The following is a 19,393-nucleotide window of genomic DNA, read 5'->3' on the forward strand; positions in this document are numbered from 1 at the left end:
CAGTGGGCTCATCACATAGGGAGGCTACCCATCTGCTGAAGTTGCCACTGAAAGCATACCTCTCCAAAAGAGCCTCCATAAATAACCACTCAACCCTGTTGAACGCTTTCTCTGAGCAAAAGAAAGCAGGGATGTGCCGTGGTGCGTTCGTTGAGCCGAATATACTAAGTTCAAAGTCTTCCTTAATTTTTAGAACCCTGCTGCCCCCAAACAAACCCCACCTGATCACCATGAGTAAGGGATGGGAGAACAGCATCCAGTTTAGAAGCCAGGACCTTAGCAACTATTTTCACATCCATATTAAAGTGTGAGGTGGGTCTATAGGCAGAACAAGATGTAGATTCTTGACCCTCCTTCGGGATTACCGTAATGATTGCACCCATTTTAGATTATCATCATAGGGCATCTCCATTCAAAACACTATGAAACAGTCCGCACTGGGGCCAGAAGAGCGCAAAAGATCTAATAAACCCTGGCAGTAAAGCCATCATCACTTGGATTCTTTCCACTGTTCATGCTTTTAATTTGCTTTGACAACATCCATCTCTGTAATAAGTGAGTTGACAAGGGAAGAGTTCTTCTGGGATAATCTAGGGAGGTCCAGGCCCTACAAAAAGAGTGAATCTGCTGAGCATCCTCCTCCCCACTCTGACCTATACCATGGGCCTCATTACACGGAAGGCGGTAATGGTTAACGGCCACCGTTAATGGTAACAGTGACCGTTAACCATTACCGCCTTACTACGAGGTCCCTTAGCGGGTTGGTGCTTTAACGCCTACCTTTTTGCAGGCGTTAAAAACCAACCCGCTAAGGGACCTCGGAGCTAATTACGGCACCGCAAAATTGCGGTGCCGTAATTAGCGCCTTCCCCATTCCCATAGAGCCCTATGGGGTGGGAATGGGGAAGGGCAATGGCGGAAGGGGGATTTACCGCCCCACCAACCTTGGAATGGGGCGGTAAATCCCCTTTCAGCCAAGGCGGTGCAGGTAATTTACTAGTAGCACCCTGGATCACCACCTTCCGTGTAATGAGGCACCATGTCTCATAAAATATCCTAAACTCTGCTCCCATTTCCCCATTCTCACATCGCAATTGACCTGTGCAGTTTTGAATAGCATTCACCATCCTAGACATGTGCCATGCCAAAATCCTGTCTGCAGTCTCCCCTTTTTCGTGGCACTTTTGTTTAAAGAATTTCAACTTCCAATCTGTCTCATCAACAAAAATAGTATTTTATTCAGCCTTATAGATCCAGAGATTGTTAGAAACAGCCAGCTTCACATAGCCTTGACTTCCCCTCCCCAGGCTGCAATTGTTCAATTTTAGTTCAGAGTTCTTTGCGCGTCCTCTCTTGTTTCCGGTACAACCCAATTCCTATCAACACTCATATATGGTGGCCTTAAACCCATCCCAGATGGTAGTTAGGGTGACCGTCCCATTATCATTAAATTCAAAATTGTCCTTAATTTTCAGCACCAACTCTGCATCCACATCATTCCTTTAAAAGGAAATTGTTGCAGATCCACCATCCTCCAGTGCCCCCTCCTCCTTGCATCCCTAGCTTCACATGAACCAAATCGGGGTCCGGCCACGGAGCAGCGGAAAGATGACTCCCCAACCCTAGTCGAAATATTTCCGAATCCCTCACCTGATCCCTAGGGGTATGAGTAACCTTCGTCTTGGTCCCATCTATGCCAGAGTCTAAGACCATATTAAAATAAGCTCCAATCAATACCATGCCTTCTACAAACAACCGTAGGTGATGGACCTCGCCTTCCCAAAATTGTAACTGGCCAGATTTAGGGCAGTAAACCAATCGAACAAGTTACTTACCAACTGTAACGTTCTTTCGATTGGATGTTCCTCCCACGTATTCCTCATCTTAGATATATCCTTACCTTTAGGTTTTGCCTCGGAAAATGTTTTCTCTTTCTCCAGCAGAGGGCGCTCCACTTGAGGTCGCGGCGTCGATGTCCCTCGGCGGCATCCGTCGAGTATCGACGTCTTCCCTCGTATAAGAGCCTCGAGCGCACCCGTTGGCCTCAGTTCTGTTTTTTCGTATAATATAGTCCATGGATCTTACTTCGTTTAAGGTATGCCTCTTTTGACCCAAGCCCTAAAAGAGTTTAGAGTGTAATACACGTAAACTGTACTGTGGGGTTAGGATGGGAGGGTCGATGAGGAATGCGTGGGAGGAACATCCAATCGAAAGAACGTTACAGTTGGTAAGTAACTTGTTCTTCGAATGGATTGTGTCCTCCCACGCATTCCTCATCTTAGATAGACTCCCAAAGCAGTTTTGTCTCGGAGGTGGGAGTACAGTATCCTTTTTTAATCATGTACAGAATGTAGTACAGATTTTGCAAACAGACCTCCTTGAGAAGAAGTCGAGTCCAATGCATAATGTTTTATAAAGGTGTGCATAGATGACCATGTGGCTGCTGCACAAATATCTTGCACAGGGACACCCCTTTTTAATGCTGTAGAAGTTGCCATGCCCGTGGTCGAATGAGCTCTTAGTCCATCAGGTGGTTCTTTTCCTGCCAATCTATAACATTCTGTTATGGCTAAGATTATCCATCTGGATAAAGTTTGTTTTGTTACCAGAAGGCCCAGTTTACGTCCAGTGTATCCCACGAAAAGTTGATCACACTGGCGAATCTTTGCAAATCTAGAGATGTAAAAACTAAGAGCTCTCCTGGGATCTAGTCTATGAAGTCTTTCCTCTTCCTCGTTTGTATGAGGGGGAGGATAAAACGTAGGCAAAGTTATCTTTTGTGACAGATGAAAATCCGAAACAACTTTTGGCAGAAAAGAAGGTTTAACCCTAACAACTACTTTGTGCTTATAAAAGATGGTGTGAGAAGGTCCGCTCGAAAGCGCCTGCAACTCACTTACCCTGCGGGCTGATGTCAATGCTACAAGAAGTATTATTTTTAACGTAAGGAGCCGTAGTGGGCAAGAATGTAAAGGCTTAAATGGAATACATGTGAGAAATTTTAAAACTAGATTTAGATCCCACACCGGAACCTGGAAAGGTACTGGGGGAAAGAAATTATTTAAACCTTTTAGGAATTGAATTATCAAGCGTATTTTAAAGTAAGATTCTTCTTCAGAAGAGCGCTTAAAGATGGATAGCGCTGCTAAATATCCCTTTATTGTCCCAACCTGGAGCCCCAGATTGGCCAAATGTAACAAAAATGATAAAATTGTGGGGATATTGCACTGAAAAGGGTCCACATTCTTTTCTCTGCACCAGCTACTGAACTTGTTCCAACAACAGCGATACAGAGACTTAGTTGCTGGCCTTCTGGCCGAAAGCAAAATCTCCATAACGTCATCCAGAAGGTCCCAATCCTTGTATCTCAGCCTTTCAGAAGCCATGCGTGAAGGTTGAGTTTGTTGACCTCCGGATGGAGAACATGACCTTCCTGTCGCGAGAGAAGATCCTCTCTTCTTGGAAGACGTATTGGAGGGCAGATGGACATGTCGAGAAGGTCCGGGTAACACGTTCTCCTGGCCCAATCGGAGCAATTAGGATCATGGTTTTCCTGAACTTTCTCAACCTCCTGATTACTTGAGGGATCACAGGGATTGGAGGAAACGCGTACAGTAGTTGGAACTCCCATTCCACCACAAATGCGTCCCCCAGAGCTCCTCTCGGGGGAAATTCCCTTGAGCAGTACAGTTCGCACTTCCGGTTGCCCCCGGTCGCGAACCGATCTACTTGAGGGGTTCCCCAAAGGGCAAAGATCTCTTGAATGACTTCCTGAGCTATCTCCCACTCGTGAGAGACTGTGCTCTGCCTGCTCAGAGCATCCGCTGTTGTGTTTCGCTCTCCGGCTAGATGAATTGCCGAGAGAGAGATCCATTCTCGTATTGCCCAGAACCAGAGTTGCATCGCCTCTCTGCACAACGGTAGTGACCCTACTCCTCCTCTCTTGTTGAGGTAGTACATGGCCACTGTATTGTCCGTCATTCTTTCCCCGTACAGAGGGCAGAAAGGCCTTCAGCGCTAGTATGATTGCCCTCAACTCCAGAAGATTGATATGTAGTTTGGACTCCGATGGAGACCAACGTCCGCTCTTTGTCAGGGTTTTGATGTGGGCTCCCCACCCCGTGAGTGAGGCGTCCGTCACTACTGTTATCTCTGGCCATGGTTGCCAAAAAGATTCTCCTCTGAGGATATGATGTCTGCAAGCCCACCATTGTAGATCCTGTGCTACTTGGGCTGGGACCTGCAGTAGATCTGACATTTCCCCTGAGAACTGGGACCATTGAGTTCTGAGAGCCCATTGAAGAGATCTCATTCTCAATCTGGCTTCTGGCACCAGGAAAATGCAGGATGCCATCAGACCGAGCAACCTGAGAAAATCGAAGGCCGGAAGATGCTGGGCATTCTGAAACTTTGTCACCATCTGCAGAATGTGGTGAGCTCTCTCTTCGGGAGGCGAGGCTTTGCCCGAACAGGTATCCAGGACTGCTCCTATAAATTGGAACTTCTGTGATGGTATCATGTTTGATTTTTTTAAATTCAGAGAAAAACCTAGTTTGTGAAGGAAGTGACAAGTCTTGGACAGGTGATCCAGGGCTTGTTCTGGAAAACGTGCTCTGATCATCCAATCGCCCAGATAGGGGTAGACATGAATCCTCCCTCTTCTGAGACTCGCTGTCATCACCGCCATCAACTTGGTGAAAACTCTTGGGGCGGAGGTCAACCCGAATGGCAGAACTCGAAACTGATAGTGAGAATTGACAATCGCGAACCTCAGGTACTTTCTGTGCTTGAGATGGATTGGCACATGAAAGTAAGCATCCTGAAGGTCCAATGATACCAACCAGTCCTGTAGTTGGAGAGCCTGAAAGATCTGAGAAAGTGTGACCATCTTGTATTTGTCCTTCCTTAGGAACTTGTTCAAGTTTCTCAAGTCCAAGATGGGTCTCATTCGTCCGTCTTTCTTTGGAATAAGGAAGTATGGGGAATACCAACCCTTGTTCCTCTCCGCTACTGGTACATGTTCTATTGCACCTTTCTGTAGCAGGGTTAAAACTTCCTGCAACAGGAGCGGATCCGGATGCTTGGCAGAGTTGTATTCCGGAGGATGATTCTGAGGTTTCTTTAGAAAAGGAAGGCAATAACCTTGGGATACTGTTTCCAGTGCCCAAGCATCTGAAGTAATGCCCTGCCATTCTTTCAGATGCTGTGAGATCCTGCCTCCCACCGGGGTCTTGTGGGTCAAAACCTCAGAGTGGTTTTGCGGCAGCTGCAGCAGCAGCTGATGGTACAGATGCCTTTGCTGGGGCTGATCTAGCACCTTTTCCTCTTCCCCGAGGAAATTTTCTTTGACCTCTTTGATTGACCTGCCCTCTTCCTTTTCCAATTGAGGAATAATAGCGAAAAGGATGACTCCTCCAGGAAGATGAGCCTGTGTAGGGGCGTTGCTGAGGTTGTCTTATAGCGGCACGTAGAGATTTTGCTGCCACTTTGGAGGTCTGTAGCTTCTCCAAACTTTCATCTGCCTTGCTACCGAACAACCTCGAGCCATTAAAGGGCATATTAAGAAGTCTGGATTGCACATCAGGAGCAAACCCAGATTTTCTTAGCCACGCAAATCTGCGTAGCAATGTGCTAGCTGCCATGGACCTGCTGATACTGTCAGCTGTGTCCAGTCATGATTGAAGGCATTCTCTCGAAGCCTCCTTTCCATCCCTTATAATAGCTAGAAAGCCATCACGTTCTTCGCCTTCTGGGATGTGTTCAGCTGCCGCTGACATACTGTCCCACAGGGTATAAGAGAACCTTGCTAAAGTGCAGGTTACATTAGTAGACTTCAAAGCCATACTACCCAATGTAAAGATTTTCCTGGACCGTGCATCCACTTTCTTATCGTCCCTATCTGGAGGTATTGTAGGGTATGCAGCATTTTTTCTGGAAGTAGCTGCCTGTACTACTAAGCTTTCCGGAGACGGATGTTTACTGAGGTATTCCGGATCAGATGTACAAGGTCTATACTTCGCCCCAAACTTTCTATTCACAGCCCCTATGGCTTCAGGATGTTCCCATGCAGAACTAACACTTCTTTGTAATGCAATTTGAAAGGGTAAAATGGGGTCTTGTTGGGGTGTTCCAGATAATATATCTGTCACGTCATCATCATGATTGACTGGTGAACTCCTACCCCACCCCATACATTCTGTAACTCTGCCCATGAGTCTTCTATAACTCGTATCCACTTGTTCTGATGGGTCTTGTTTGTCAAATTCATACTCTGGAGAAGTATCCAGGCCACTTGCTGTTTGCAAACATTCTTGCAAATCTTTAATTCTTGATTGAGGATCAATTAATTCCTCTGGGACAGATCTTGTACCATATCTAACACCAGCAGAGGTTACATCCTCTTGTTCTGATGAATTTCCCTCATATATGGATGACATGGGGCCTCATTACGACCCTGGCGGAGTGGGTTTACGCCAGCGTTATTCGCGGCGGACCCGTCCGCCCTACTACGAGTTCCCGTAGCGCCATGGAGCGTTTTCCGCCTGGTTTTTCCGGGCGGAGAAATCCATGGCGCTACGGGACCTTGTTGTTAATTACGCCACCGTATTTTACGGTGGCGTAATTAACGCCTTCCCCACTCCCATTATACCCTATGGGGCAAAAATGGGAATGGGGAAGGGTAAAATGGGGAATGGGGATTTACCGCCCCGCCAAGGTCGGAATGGGGCGGAAAATCCGCCAACCCCCATGGCGCTATCGGCAGCTTTCCGCCGTGCTCCATGGTGCATTTTGCACCGCGATTTCTGCCAGGGTCGTAATGAGGGCCATGGTCCTGAAAACTCATGTCGACTCTCAGGCTGAAAAACCTTTTCAGGCATTACAGGTCTTTCCTTCAATAGAGGTTTGGGCGTCGACGAAAGCGTCAATGGCGCCGAAGTCTTAATCACTTCCTTCGATATCGTCGAAGGAACTTTCGACAATCTCGACGTAATCGTCGAGGAAGCCATGGAAACCGTCGAAGGAACCTTCGTGGTGTTCGAGCTCTGCGTAGCTTCCTTCGAGTGAGTTGTCGACTCGAGGAGCTTCGAAGTCTTCGACGGAGTCGATGTCGACTTCGATGGCGTATGATCTTTCGATGCCATTTTGTTTCCCTATGCCTTCGATTTATGCACCGAAGGATCTGTCTTTCGAGGTGATTGAGAAGAATCTCTCGATGACGATCTCAACGTCTTTTTATGAGCCTTTCTTGTTTTGGACCTTCCTCTGTCACCTTTTTCGTGAGCAGGAGCATGGTCTTCTTTAGCTATTTTTGAGGGGGCCTGGGCTGCGTTCTCAAACATTTTTAACATGGATACTCGAAAGGCTTCCCATTTTCTAGGAGATTCATGTTTGGATGGTCATGTTATAACCTCTTCCGAAGATGTCGAAGAGGATGAAGGAGATCGATGCCGTCTTTTCTTCGCCATCTTAGAAGACGAAGAAGAAGATTTCCTCAATCTACTTCTCGAATGTCTTTTACGATGAGATTTCGAAGACTCGTCCGAGTCTTTCTTTTTTAAAGTAGGCTTCGATAAACCCTCCCCCATCGCCAGTTTACCTCTACATTATTTTAGGGCTTTGTGGGTCATCGACTGGCACGAACCACAGTCTTCCGTTCGGTGGTCGGGGCCGAGGCACCATAGACAGTTCTTATGTGGATCCGTCAAAGACATTTTCTTTCCACATCTTAGGCATTTTTTAAAGCCTGTCTTCGGCGTGGAAGGGTTCGAAGACGACGACATCGCTTTTTGTCACGAAATACTGAAGCGCCGTTTTACTCGATCCAAAGCAAAGCTAACGGAAAAACGGAACTGAAGCCAACGGGCACGCTCGAGGCTCTTATACGAGGGATGACGTTGATACTCGACGGAAGCCGCCAAGGGACATCGACGCCGCGACCTCGAGTGGAGCGCCCTCTGCAGGAGAAAGAGAAAAAAATTTCTGAGGCGAAACCTAAAGGTAAGGATATATCTAAGATGAGGAATACGTGGGAGGACACAATCCATTCGAACTATTGTTACCTTAACTCTATGAGCAGTCTCCTTCAAAAAGAGGAAACGGCCATTACGATCACACAAAGTCTTATCCACCACAGAATTAAGTCAACTTCCTATCAAAATTGCCAATCCTTTCTTCTTTTTATCAATGGGGGCAAAGTATATCTTTTGGTTTGACCTAATTTTTTGGTTAATTTCTTTTTCTTGAAAATGCGGGGGCTAGGAGGGGAGGTGACCCCTGCCCCCTCACCTTAACTTATTCCCTTACCCCACCCCACATCTATATTTAATAAAAATTGACTGATATTCCTAAATAAAACGAACAAAGAATCTGGTCAATTTGTAAAAGGTCAATTGGGCCACGATCAAGTATGCTAATACCTATCTTTTCTATGTCACCTTCTCTTAAAGAAGGTTCCCAACACCTAACCAGATAAGTTTCCTGGAGACATAACACATCCAACGTCAGCCTCTTAAATTGTCTCCTAACCAATGGCCCCTTAGTGTCATGCGCCACCTCACCTGGCGCATTTGGCCACACAGACGAGTGTATTCCCGTTAGCACTTTCCCTTTCTTCCGGGTGCGGGTATGGGTCTAGTCTTTCTTTGTTTACTTCTGCTCTTAAGCCCTGCCTTTCCGGGCTTACACTGCGTTGCAACTCACTGCTTTCCTCGTGAGTCTGACGCTGTGTTGCTTTCCTCTTACCTTCTGTTTTTCCTTGCTTTCCGTTCCTTCTGTGGTTTCCCTTGTTTTCTCCCTCCGGCCCCTCCTGGCGCCGCTTCCGTCCTGTTCTCTGGTTCCTATTTTCTCCCGGTTTTCTATCGTTCACATGGCCCTTGTTACCTGCTTGCGGTGACTTCGGCTGCTTTCTGTCCAGAGCCTTTTCCCCTTTTGGCTTCCACCTTGGGTCGCCCCATATGGTTTAGCCATTCCTCTGGACATTTGCAAGTTTCCACGATCAGCCTTCTCTCCTGGTTCATACTTCTGCTGCTGCTGCATTCTGGGAGTCATTGTCTTTCACCGCCAATCCACAGCGAATTCCTTACCTGCCATCTTCAAGAGGTTTTTTTTGCCGGCTGGCCTTTTTTCCTCGTGTTGGACTTCGTCGGAAGGGGGCCCCTCCTGCTTGCCATCACAGAAAGGCAGCAGAGTGGCTTCCGACCGAGGGAGACCCTTTCTCTTCGATCGAAGGTCTAGGAGCAAGAAGAAGAAAGAAGGACAAAGACCGGACAACACCGTTACCTCAGGTGAGAAGGAGGAGGAGGAAGGGGATATTGATTCCTGTAGTGGCTCAGAGCATAGCACTGACTCAACTCCTGAGACCAGTTCCGAGCACTTTGAGAGATTGCAACGCCAACGAAACATCATCATGGCTACTGCCGAACAGATGCAGGAGGTTGTGGCTGCCCTACAGAGCCTTACCCAGGAGGTGCAGACTCTGAAAAAAGAAAATGCTGATCTTCGACAATCTATGGCTACTCGTGAATTACTACGTACTGAATTACCTCCATTACCACTCACATCCGGTAAATTTGATGGATCCCCCCGGAGATACAAAGACTTTATGGAAGCCTGTGTAATTCACTTTACCTTTCGCCCTCAAACTTGTGTCCGACAAGGCTCGTATAGGTTTTCTAATATCGAACCTAACGGGCATAGCTTTGGCATTGGCAGCACCACTAGTAACCAGTGGTAGCCCGTTACTCCAGGATTATGTTGCCTTCACCGCCCTATTCAAAACCACCTTCGAAAGACAGGAGACAGCCCAGGTAGCCGTTGAGGAATTGCTGGATATACGACAGGGTACGGCTGATCTACTGTCCTACATTTCGTTGTTTAAACGAATGGCTGCAGAGACTGGATGGCCGGATATGGCGCAATACACTATTTTCCGAGGGGCCTCAGGGAAGAACTCAAGGATGAGTTAGCCTGGTCCCCAAGGCCAGCTACTCTTTCCGATTTGATCTCCACGGTTCTCCAGATCGATTTTGGACTAAGTGAACGACGAGGTCAACGGCGCAAGAATCGTGGTCTGCCTTTTCGGCTACAATCTCCTACCCCTATTTCCTTCTCACCTTCCCCAGTACCCGACGAAGCAATGCAGATTGGAACCATGAGAGGTCCTTTGACTGCAGAAGAAAGAAAGAAGAGAAAAGACAACAACCTTTGTATGTATTGTGGTTCCGACAAACACATACTACGAGATTGCCCTCTTGTTCCTCCACGGCGCCAGGGAAACGAGAAACCTTGGAACTAGAAGGGGCAAGGCTCCGAGGTGTACCAACAAGTCCCTACGTAACATTATCAGTTACTTCCACCTTACCGTCCGATGACAACCGGCTTATGGTTATCGGAATACAGCTAGTATCCAACAAAGAAAGGCTAGAGGTGTTAGCTCTAGTGGATTGTGGAGCGGCTGGTTGTTTCATGGACATATCCTGAGCCAAACGGATGGGTATAGAAACACAAGAAAAGGAAGAGAACCAAAAGGTGGAGGGTGTGGATGGAAAGCCGTTATGTTCTGGCCTCATCACCCATTCCACCATCCCGATCATTATGACAGTTACCCATCACGAAGAAACCATCCAATTCGATCTCATCAAGGTTGCACATTTTCCAGTCATACTGGGAATCACGTGGTTACGCAGACACAATCCGGTAATAGACTGGATGAAGAACCAAATGGCATTTTCTTCTGACTATTGTTGCCAGACCTGTCTACAGAAAAGGCACTATACCAAAGTTGACACAACTACTGCGGACCCTGTGGTCAGTACGGCTTCCGAGATTCTCCCTATTCCTGTATACCTGGAAGATCTCAAAGAAGTTTTCAACAGTGAAGGTCCACAAGCTCTTCCTCCTCACCGGCCAGAAGATTGTTCTATTGAACTTATCCTGGACGCTCTAGTTCCTTTCGGAAGAATGTTCTCCCTTTCTCTTGAGGAAAAGGAAGTCCTGCGGTCATACCTTGATGAAAACCTTGAAAACGGCTTGATACAACCTTCCCGTTCTCCGGCTGGGGCCTCGCTATTTTTTGTCCCTAAAGAGATACCCATGAACTTCGTCCCTCCATAGACTTTCGCGGTCTCAACAGTGTTACCATACGGGACCGCTACCCTATGCCACTGATAAAGGATGTACTAGAAGCGGTACAAGGCGCAGTCGTCTTTTCTAAACTGGATCTCCGAAGAGCATATCATCTTTTGCGAGTCCGTGCTGGAGACGAATGGAAGACTGCGTTCCGTACTCCTTACGGACTTTTTGAATACTGGGTCATGCCTTTTGGTTTGGTGAACGCCCCTGCAGCATTCCAAAGATTCATGGACCGCATATTTTCAGACCTTCTTTTTCTCAATACCATTATATATCTGGATGACATTTTAGTATTTTCCGCCACCGAGACAGAACACAAGACCCATCTCCGACAAGTGATCCAAAGATTGCAAGAACATCATCTGTTAGTTAATCCACACAAATGCATCTTTCAAGCCTCTGTAGTTCCTTACTTGGGCTTTATCTTGTCCCATGAGGGAGTCCAAATGGACCCCAGAAAGGTTACCGCTATCCTGGAATGGCCAGTTCCCACCTCAGTGAAAGAAGTGCAGAGATTCTTGGGTCTAAGCAATTTCTACCGAAAGTTTATTTCAGGGTTTTCAAGGACGGTTCTACCCATTACCTCTCTTCTCAAGAAAGACGTTCATCCTTTTATGTGGACGGAACAAGCCAATCAAGCCTTTGTCCAGTTAAAATCAGCCTTTTGCTCGGCTCCCATCCTTCAACAGCCCGACCAGACCCTACCTTTCTTTGTGGAGACTGATGCATCAGCGGCAGCTTTAGGCACTGTTCTTTTGCAAGAACATAATGACTTGGAACACCCGGTGGCCTATCTATCTAAGACACTGACACCCAGCCAAAGGAACTATTCTGTTCTTGAAAAGGAACTATTAGCCTTCAAAATGGCATGTGAAGAATGGCATCACCTACTCCAAGGCTCAATTTGTCAATTCACTATAAGAACGGATCACAAAAATGTAAAAGTCCTGCAACAGATGGAGTGTGTCAACTCCAGACAAGCCAGGTGGGCACATTATTTTTCCCAATTTGACTTCATCATTACGTACTTGCCTGGAACCAGGAATATCATGGCAGATGCTCTCTCACGAATACCTATTGCAGGTAATCTTCCACATAACATGCCAGAATACATGTTCTCCCCCAAACAAGTGGTTTGTGTAGTCTTGTCGTTTCTTCAAAGGGTTAGGCAAAATACCGCCTCCTGTGCCTCTTTGCCTCCCAGTGTCACCAGCAGAGATGGTTTGGTGTTTCAGAAACAAAGATTGTACTTGCCTGACTCGTCTACCAGGCTACAGGCTTTGAGATGGTGCCATGATAATCCGGTGGCTGGACACCGGGGTGTCGCTGGAACCATCGATCTACTCCCAACGACATTTTTGGTGGCCCGGTATGCTTAAGGAGGTCCAGAGTTATGTTCAGTCTTGTCCCATCTGCAGCAGATCTAAATATGATACCAGGAGACCGATCGGTCTGTTACAACACGATTCCATTTCCGAAAGACCTTGGAACACAATAGCAACAGACTTTATAGTCGAATTACCACCTTCAGAAGGGTGTACATGTATCATGGTCACAGTCGATACTTTCACCAAAATGGCACATTTCACCCCACTTCCCGGTATACCCACTGCATCCGAGATGGCTACCGTCTTCATCCGTGATATCTTCCGTCTGCATGGACTTCCGGCCAAGATAATATCGGACCGGGGAAGTCAGTACACTTCACATTTCTGGAAGACACTTTGCAACAAATTGGGAGTACAAAGAGCGTTATCTTCAGGTTTCCACCCCCAGACTAACGGCCAAACTGAGAGAACCAGTGCCACGTTAGAACAATACCTCCGATGCTACATCAATTCCCAGCAGGACAATTGGGTGGCATTGCTACCATTGGCAGAATTCTCATACAACAACAGCAGTCATAGTGCCACCTCTCTTAGCCCTTTTTTCTGTTCTTATGGTATTCACCCCCAAGCTATTAATCCTGACAATTTACAAGCCACTGCCATCCTTCTGTTGATGATTTACTCGTCAAAATCGCTGACGCGCACAAGACAGCCTATCAAAGTCTCGTTAACGCTCGTCGCCGATACTGCGACCAAACCAACCCCCATCGACTCCAGTCTCCCTCATGGCAGGAAGGGACCAAGGTATGGCTCTCTACAAGGTACTTACCCCGCTGGCTGAAGAGATCTAAGCTATCGCCCCGATATCTGGGTCCTTTTTCAATCTCCAAACGGATAAACCCTGTTGCCTACAGATTACACTTACCTGATCACATGAAACATATTCACCAGGTACTCCATTCCTCTTTACTCAAGGAATGTAGGGCGGATCCCTTCGCTCGGTCTATTCCGACCATCACGCCTTCCAAAGACGCCAACCCTGAAGAATATGAAGTGGCCTCCGTGCAAGATTCCAGATATACAAGGGGCAGGTTGGAATATCTCATTCATTGGAAGAGTTTCCCCCATTCAGAGGACTCCTGGGAACTGGCATCACATGTCCATGCCCCTGTTTTGGTCCGAAAATTCCATCGATCCCACCCTGGCAAGCCAGGTGGTATCTCTTCGGGAGGGGGGGCATACTGTCATGCGCCGCCTCACCTGGCGCATTTGGCCACACAGACAAGTGTATTCCCGTTAGCACTTTCCCTTTCTTCCGGGTGCGGGTATGGGTCTAGTCTTTCTTTGTTTACTTCTGCTCTTAAGCCCCGCCTTTCCGGGCTGACACTGCGTTGCAACTCACTGCTTTCCTCGTGAGTCTGACGCTGTGTTGCTTTCCTCTTACCTTCCGTTTTTCCTTGCGTGGTTTCCCTTGTTTTCTCCCTCCGGCCCCTCCTGGCACCGCTTCCGTCCTTTTCTCTGGTTCCTATTTTCTCCCGGTTTTCTATCGTTCACACGGCCCTTGTTACCTGCTGTTAGGAAAGATTTCGTAATTGTAGGTAATTTTCCTTCCATGTGGCAACCCCTAAACTTTTTGCTGTTGTTTTTCACCTTGTTTTCGACTTTGCCAGAGAAGTGCAGCCTTCTGCCGCACTCCTCTGGGCTTTCGCTCCTTTCTTACGGGGAAACTGACATGCCCTTAAGACTGTCAGTACCGGGGAACGCTGTTTCCCGTAGTTTCTTTTTTCATGTTGCGGCTTTCGTGCAACATGACACAAGAGGGCACTGTAAGCTAAGTTACAGCTCTCTTGGGTCTCTAGCCTTCTACAGGCCCTAGATACTCGTTTAGGATTGTATCTGATCGGTGCAAGTGATTCGCAGACGGGAATGGTGGCAGCGATCATTTCCTGTGTTTTGAGCTCCTTTTGGCGTTCTAAGCGCGTTTCTCGCGCTTAACCCAAAATGGTGGCCTGGCTCCCAAAATGGCCAGACCACGAGGCTCCTTTGTCCTGTCCGCTGACCGTCTTGCTCCCTTCACCTTCCCCAGGTCGAGCCGACCCAGGGCCTTCCTTATTTGGGCATGTACTTTCCCGCGAAACACGGATGCTTTCGCGGGCTTCTACATGTCTTGTGTGTGCCTCCAGGATGTGGGCTGGGATGTCTGGTCCCAATACACATCCTGGGTGCCAGAGAGTCTAGGGTGGTGTGAATGCCTGGGACCACCGTGGTCCGTGATTGGTCCACGAATGGTGTGAGTGTTGATGAGCGGATCTCCCATTGGGTCCCCTCCGTTTTGGCGCAAAGGGAACCGTGGATAAGAGGGGGCTGGAAACACCACTACCATGTCGATCTCCTGAGTTCTCACGAACGAAGGAATACAGGAGCCAAGTATCCTGCAACCAAGAGGCTGGACCGAGGAATCGCTGGTGACCCGCTGAAGGACTTCTCCTCTGCACTGCTGTCGCCTTGTGAAACCCTTTTCACCTTTGATCGAACCAGAAGGCCTGTACTGGTACTTCGACCCTTGGAATAGCGGGAACAGCTATTCTCGGCATCTTCACCATCTCCTGCCAGTAAGCCTTCGGAAGCGTCTCTGGGCCATCCAGCTGACTGACCAGCTTACACGGGAGTCTTGCTCTGTAACCGCCGCCAGGTTGTGTACTATTTCGAGTCCTTGTCACTCTCACACGCTTCGTACACTTGGCGTTCCCAGGTCTGAAGTGAGTAGTGTACATTTGGCTCAGATACACACGGCCGCTCCGTTGCCCTGCTGTGGTTACAAACTGTGCGGGTTTCTTCGATTGGGACGTCTTTTTACTCAACACGACGACGAGGCGTTCCCTGCTCTTCTGAACCTGCCAGCTGCTGAAACTGACGCGGAGAAGCCTGGGTCTGCTTGCATCGGGGACCGGTGAGTAGCAAAGCTAGGACCTGGTCGCCCTCCTGCAGGAGCCCATTGCTTTTCCCCGCTGTGTCAAACAGCACCCTTTTCCGTACTCGCGCTCTGCTTCTGCCCACTGTGGAGGCTGCGCTTGAGTCGCGGAACTTCTTCTTCTTTTGTGCACTAAACTGAACTGCCTGATTTCCCTCGAAGAGCTTCTCCTTTTGCCCGTTGGCACCAGCGCGTGCAGGTACTTTTGAGCACAAGGCTCCACTCTTCGCAGGGCTCGGACTTCCATCTAGTTAGGTGCCTCTGAAGGCGAACTGGGTCTAAGCATTATTGCGCACTGCCTGTTTTCCCTCCCTTTTAGGTGGACTACACATTTCGTGCATATAACGCTTGAGACTTGTTGTATTTGTATATATATTGTGTTGATATGGTATGTGTTGGTTTACTAATCGTTATATTGTGATTTTCTCGCTTCGGTCATTGTTTTAAAGGCCTTGAAATAAATGTGTATATATTTTTAATATAACAACTGTTTGGAGTAGTTTGTAAGTGATCTTGCTTTGTGTGCTCATTGCGGGCTTTCAGTCACCCTCACCCCCCTTGAGACCTAGTCTTGACCGCCGCGATCGCTACCTTGATTGGTCTGGCTCGTCCAGAGGTTACCCTGTTCCAAGTAATTAGGTTGGCCTTCTGAACTTCTGCGCCACCAGGACAGAGTTCAGAAATCCGTCTTAACACCTGCTTGCGGTGACTTCGGCTGCTTTCTGTCCGGAGCCTTTTCCCCTTTTGGCTTCCACCTTGGGTCGCCCCATATGGTTTAGCCATTCCTCTGGACATTTGCAAGTTTCCACGATCAGCCTTCTCTCCTGGTTCATACTTACTTCTGCTGCTGCTGCATTCTGGGAGTCATAGTCCTTCACCGCCAATCCACAGCGAATTCCTTACCTGCCATCTTCAAGAGGTTTTTTTTGCCGGCTGGCCTTTTTTTCTCGTGTTGGACTTCGTCGGAAGGGGGCCCCTCCTGCTTGCCATCACAGAAGGCAGCAGAGTGGCTTCCGACCGAGGGAGACCCTTTCTCTTCGATCGAAGGTCTAGGAACAAGAAGAAGAAAGAAAGACAAAGACCGGACAACACTGTTACCTCAGGTGAGAAGGAGGAGGAGGAAGGGGATATTGATTCCTGTAGTGGCTCAGAGCATAGCACTGACTCAACTCCTGAGACCAGTTCCGAGCACTTTGAGACTTAGAAGGCGAGTTTAAATCTTTAAAATTGAGTGTATCTAAATTGAGGTCTTGTAACTCCCTCATCATGACTGGGCTACAATACGTTCTTTAAAACCTCCCAACTGTGCCCCCACAACATAGCGTCTTACAATGTACATTGCTAATTTCTCAAAAACAGTGCCCTTTCCGTAAGAAAACACGGATAAAGAAAATGAAAGGTAACATTTTAATGCTCTAATGGGGTCTGGACTATACAGTCTTTGCTCTGCCTTAGAAGGGGGAGGTGGTGGAATGAAGACTAGCAAGTGTCACAGATGGCATCAAAAATACCCAAGCACCAAGAATGAGTTCAAGGTTGTTTATTTTGTATTCAGAGAATAGTACGAGGCTGCAGTGGTAGCAAACTGACCTGTGGAAGGCTAATGGCCATCACTCCATTGTCTCTCATGGGCGTCCCGCCTCCTAACCCAGGCTTCACTGTACCTGGTTGGTCGTTGGAGATACGTAACCGCTACTGCTTAATGTTCTAGCTATGGTGAGTGCCTCAAGGCAAAAGCCTTATTACTTATTTTCCACGGGCGTAAAAGTCCAACTGTAAGGGGAACGTATGGTTGTATTTCTCCAACGTTTAGCTTGACCATTAATAATGAGGTTGACATTGGGGCTGGAGTATCTGACAGTGATTATGCAGGGGGCCGGGGGTGTAATTGTTCTTGCTTATAAACCACTCTTGTTTGTATCCCTTACCCAGTAAAGGCAGAGACCCTACAGTCCAGTTACTATGAACATTAATTTTCTTACCCAAGATTGAGGAGCTTCTGGCCAGACCATGAGATGGGATTCGATTCCACAGATACAGACCTCCCCCAGCCTAGTTGAGAAACTCTCCTTGTTGCGAGAATTCTCAGCAGCCCAACAAAATAACGTGTTCCAATTCCATGCCTTTGACCAGGTAATTTCCAAACTCAAGGGAGCCACCAAGCAGTGTCCTTTCATTGTAGGAAGAAGGGGACATCTGTACAGAGGGAAGAATACCGTTAAGGACAGAACTACTCACTGTCAGCTATTAGTTCCTAAGCTTGTTCAGACATACATTTTTAAAGCTGGCTCACTCCCATTTAATCACTGGACACTAGGGCATTGTGAAAACACAAGAACTTGTCTGAAGTAAATTCTACTGGCCCAGAACTTACCCACACATGAGGATTGTAGCAAACTAGCTACAATGCTGTGTGCTCACAACAGAAGCACACTAGTAGCACCATTCATATCAATAAACAGGTTTCTTTTGAAAAAAGTACAAAGGCTTATATAAATGCTTGGTAAATCTTTATAAGCACAAATGCCAAACAATAAAACCAGAACAGATGTCATGGCCAATGCATTTCAGATAAGGAATTATCCTTCAGCAGGGCACACTTAAAGATAGAAGCACAGTGACAGCCGAAAACAAAAGAAAACCAAAATTAAAACATGAATACATTCTCAAAACATTAGTCAAAACGCGTCAAATAGGATACAAAAAAAACCTCCAAGACATAAGAGTATGTAGTGGAAGGAGATACCAGTCTCATATGATCAGTGACATCTGCATCTAAGATAAATGGATGCATAAATCATGATGATAATTCAAAGATAGTCCAACGACAAATGGTACAAAGTAAAATAATATATAATAAATTCTGACAACAGAAATCTATAATAATACCTATTTTATGGGCGAATAAAGATCAGTGTCTGTATAGAGGACAGAAACCTATACATCCAAAAAGAGAAGGAACCACAACTCTCAAGATCAAAGCTAAAGGTACAGACCTCTAGTATCAACGTTGGAACAGTACCTGTATGCAAGTACTATTATGTTTCTTTCCTCTACACAGAGGCTGATATTTATTTGCCCAGAAGACAGGTATTATTAGGGATTTTTCTTGATATGTCTTTGTACTTTTTTCAGAAGAAACCGGTTTACTGGTATGAATGGTAAGCCTCTGTTGTGAGCATGCAGCATTGTATCTAGTTTGCTATAATTTTCATGTATGTACACACATTCTTCAGGCAGTGCCCCTGGGGTTGCTGTAGTGCTCCTCGTATATTCTATTTTGATTAGAACACATTATTGGTACTAAGGTGGTGCCCACTCCCCTCTCTTTCCCGTTGCCAAAATTTCCCATGGTAGATGTCATAGTGCACCACTTCAACCCCTGCCCATCCTTAAAGTGCTGTTTTCCAGCCGGGGGTGGACATCATTGACCCTTTGAACTCCTCCAAGGCAAGGAACGGATATATAGTAGTAGTGGTTAAATATGCTGCCCAGGATAGGAGGTATTTCCCCTGAAAAACACCACCACCGTGCAGATCCTGAAGCTCTTGGCACTTCCTTTCCAGTACAATTGTGGGTTCTGGGCCATTAGAAGTGAATTCCTTAAATACATCCTAACAGACCAAGGTTCCACATCCTTGTTGCACTTAATGCACGAGGTAAAGAACCTTAATATTCAAATCTCTCTACCTTCACCTGTAGGACAGAACTTTAACCAAACCTTAACCCTTTGAGAAAACTGGCCAATGAGATGAGACGAACTGGGACAACCAGATTCCTTAGGCACTTTCAGCTACCCAGAGGACTTGCAGGTGTCACGGCTCGCTCCCTTCGCTCCCGTTCCCGCCACTTGGGGGCATGTTTTGGGGTTTATTCCCTACTGGACATTTCCTTCGAACCCTATGCTACAGTGTTCTGATGAATTGGGAACGTTAAACCCTTATAATCCAAGTTACTTCCCTTC

Source organism: Ambystoma mexicanum, chromosome 4q (genome assembly GCF_040938575.1).
Source record: "Ambystoma mexicanum isolate Mex_15411 chromosome 4q, UKY_AmexF1_1, whole genome shotgun sequence".
NCBI classification, from domain to species: domain Eukaryota; kingdom Metazoa; phylum Chordata; class Amphibia; order Caudata; family Ambystomatidae; genus Ambystoma; species Ambystoma mexicanum.